Source organism: Aegilops tauschii, chromosome 2 (assembly GCF_002575655.3).
Source record: "Aegilops tauschii subsp. strangulata cultivar AL8/78 chromosome 2, Aet v6.0, whole genome shotgun sequence".
Classification (NCBI taxonomy): Eukaryota; Viridiplantae; Streptophyta; class Magnoliopsida; order Poales; family Poaceae; genus Aegilops; species Aegilops tauschii.
The window spans coordinates 624358036-624361783 of record NC_053036.3 but is presented as its reverse complement, the minus strand read 5'-3'; positions in this window follow the sequence as shown (position 1 = coordinate 624361783).

Sequence of the window (3748 nt, the reverse complement as noted above, 5' to 3'; positions counted from 1 at the left end):
TAAACTCAATTCAGTCTGTATATTTTGAAGTATCCAGATCATATTTTTTGTGAGGACGGTTTATCAATTATGGTTACACTCCAATATCAGTATGCATTGCAGGGTTTATCGCACCCACCAGGATTTCCAGTCCAATGGATGTTTGGTCCATACGATTTGTCACGACCTTTGGACTGTCCTGCTTGTGGGAGTAGGCGGGGCCCCTGCATGCCACGCTTAGTTGGACGATCAATCTTCTGTTTAGACTTCAACATAGTGATTTCCTGGTAAGAATTCACTCGTGTCACATCAAGTAAATCTTATTGATTTACTGTCTAAATCTTATTGATTTAATGTCATGTTTTCTTTCTTTTCCTGCAATTTTATGATGCAGGTTTTCCATGTGACATTCATCACAGAATAAACCATTTGGTTTGCTCTACGATGGCTATTTTTGCAGGTTTCACTTCTTATGTCGTGTCAGTAATGAAGGCACTATCCATCACTTATATTTCTGGAAAAGATTGGATCAGTGTGTTGTCTGAGTACAAGCTGAATCCCTATGATGAACTGCAGTTTGGTTTAACAAAAACACCACAATTAGTCCTTCTCATGTTTAAAAGAAATGAAGAAAAAACTGGATCACGGTCACGGATCCTAGTCAAGTTAGAAAGCTGATCATAGCAGACCAGACACGATCGCCGCTGTCTCGCACAGATCGAGCACCGGCAGTTGCTCTAGCACTGACAGTGGCAGCAGCTCAGTCTGATCCAGCTGAGGATTGGGCACCGACCGCGTCAGCGGATCGGTCTAATCTACCGGAGGATCGGGCATCGACACCGGCACCTGCTCCGACACCGGCACCAGCTCACAAGGAGCACCAACTCCGGCAGCAGCAGCGGCTTCGGCACCTGCACCAACACTTGCACTTGCATCTGCTCCGGCCCGTGCAGTTGCACCGGCAACAGACTGGGCTGCAGTTCGCACTTCATATACCAAAGTCCTTACAAAAACCGACATGTCCACCTTCTTGGTAAGCATTGGCCGCCCAAGTGCTTCGTTCTTTTTTCTTTCCATGTTGTTTCACATGATTCACTGTGTTGATCTAACTGTTTGGGTATGTCTTCTTGTTTGCAAATGGAGAATTCCTAGAGCAACGAGGGAGTCGTTCAACAATCCGGGCGACCGCGGCCAAGTTTCTGTTACCATGCGCAGCCTTGGTGTGAATGAACCTGCTCAATATACCGTAAGTACAAAGGATGGTCGCATGATGATTGATGCTAAAGGATGGTCAAGGTTCAAATCTAAATCATATCTTGCGGTAGGGGATGATGTCAAAATCGAACTTTCTCGGCGAGGAGAGCTGGTCCAAATCAACTTTGAAATTCTTCAGTAGCAGTACGCAACTGCGGAACTGATCTATCCTCCGAGAGATTTTGATGTAATAATCTGGCATGGTGAAACAAGTGTCCTGTGTGTATAAGTAGTACGACAGTATTATTTATCACATGGTATATCATTGATAGAATTGCAACTCTGATTGCTGGTTAGGAACTGTCGTTCGATTTCATTCCAACAGCTGTCATGCTTTATTCAATTTTGTGTATTCGCCTTGCGACAGCATCTAAAACCAGCATCGTACTGATCGCTTGCAATATGAAAAGCGCTGAGGTAGAACACATGGGCCCCCAAACATGCAGGGTCGGCCTGCGGCCCAAAGTCCAGAACCGTGAGCCTATCTGAGTATTATATTCTCAGCTGAACCCCCATAAAAAAAGATGAACCCCCATAATGCCCGTGCGTTGCAGAGGGAGTATATTTCTCGGCAAGGTGAGCCTGTGATATAAAAGATTTGTATATTTCTTTACAGAGGGAGTATCTCTCTGTCAAAAAATATATTGATGTGTAACTAGTTACTCCTGTCTTTCTACTTCCTTTCGCTGATATGTGGGGCAACCGGCAACGGGGTCCATGTGCCATATGCACAAATTAGAGTGAACAACTTCACGGTAGACACACCCCGGTCGTAGCGCCGCAGTAATGCCCAATGAGCCGTCAAATCACAACCCCACCTTTCCAGCTTTAGCAGTAAGCTGGACGGACGAAGCGGCAATATTTCACTGGGCCTGAATCCCCTTCTCCCTCATCTGCTTGTTCAGAGAAAACCCCCTCTCGGCGATTGCATAGGGTTTTCTCATGGAGAACCAGGTACGAATTCTTCATCCATCCCCGATAAATCCAAGTCCCTTGGTCGCAGGTAATCCTAGGATGGCAGCCGCCGCCATTGATGCATTTTTCTTCCTACTGAATCTAGTGTGTTTCATTTGCAGTGCCCAAAGTGCGAGTACCCTACAGGTTTCTGCGCCCTCGGCGAGACGCCACACTTGTTCCTTCTCATCCTAACACAGCATTTTGAAACGCGCACAGTATGTTCCTAGAATCCTCTTTTCTATCCGGGAGGGTGGGGGTTTTTTGAACATGCTGTGTTCTCATATTATTTTCCTGCAGTGTATTTGACTTTAGAAGTAGCAACGAATCTCTCACGAAGATGCTACTTCTAACTAATATTTTCTTATAATTGGTGGCACGTGTAGGTTTTTTCAGAGTTAAGCAGTCTGCTCGTTTGTTACTATGTAATAACTCGGCTGTTACTAATGGCACTGAAGTTGACTGGATCGACATCCACAAGTTCCTACACTTTATTGATCGTCTTGAGGTCCTTGTGGGGTGTTTCAATGGTGGAAGGCCACGTGGGATATGTGTGCCACTGATGCACTCGTTGAACAGGTCATCTGTGTCGAGAAACTTATGGTACGAGCTGTTTTCTGTTATATATGTTGTTCATAAACTATTGCTTATACACAGTTTTACAGCTGTGATCTTCTTGAAACAGGAACTGCCGAGTTCTATTGTTCCTATACAGATGCCTGACCATGGTCGGGTCAGACTTGCGCTTGGTCACAACATGATGTTTATGTCGACCTACTCAATTCCCCTTGGAGGTGAAAAGATACTTATTCATGGGTGGTCTCAAATAATGAAGGCCCGTCCATCTTGGAGAATAGGACAGAAGATTATGTTCATGCTTTTCCATGGCTCTAAAGCGAATATCCTGTTTATTGACCACGTTGCGAGATGAAGCCGCTTTCAGAAGGTTGTGGATGCGCGGGGTGGCGCCTGGGCCTTGTCCTGGGGCTTGGCGGCCTCACCCTTGGTTAACTGTAGGCAAAGTAGCATTGTTCGAGGCGTGCTTTGTACGGTTGAACCTGTATAAGTACTCATACTGCTTTTAGCTTTGGTTGTTAAGTGCCCCTGCTGGTTTCAGTTAAGGTTGTTTAGTACTCCTGCTGCTTTTACAGTCTGTCGTGTTTCTTCAGTCCTGTCTTCCTCCAGCCGCCAAAACCAAACCAGTGCCAGCGGGGCCGCCTGCTTCCGCCTCCCACGGCTGGCTGCGCCTCAGCGCACACATCACCGCCCCACCGTCTCCTAAATCGTTAACGCCGACGTCCTTTGCGCGCTCTGGTGCGCTCGCCGCGGCGCTGCCCTCTCGCGTTGTCAACATGGTCAACAAACAACAGGAATCGGCAGAAGTACGTGGAGAGGATGACAGTAGGGGCCCACCACGTCAGCGTATGGAAAAATAAAATGCTTCCACCTGGGACGTAGCTACTCGAGCAGTATTTTTTTGTTTCGTATTGTTGAGACGGAGCAAGGTTTGAACTGGGCTATGGCCCATCTAGCCCAGGCTTATATTTTATGTTCACCATGT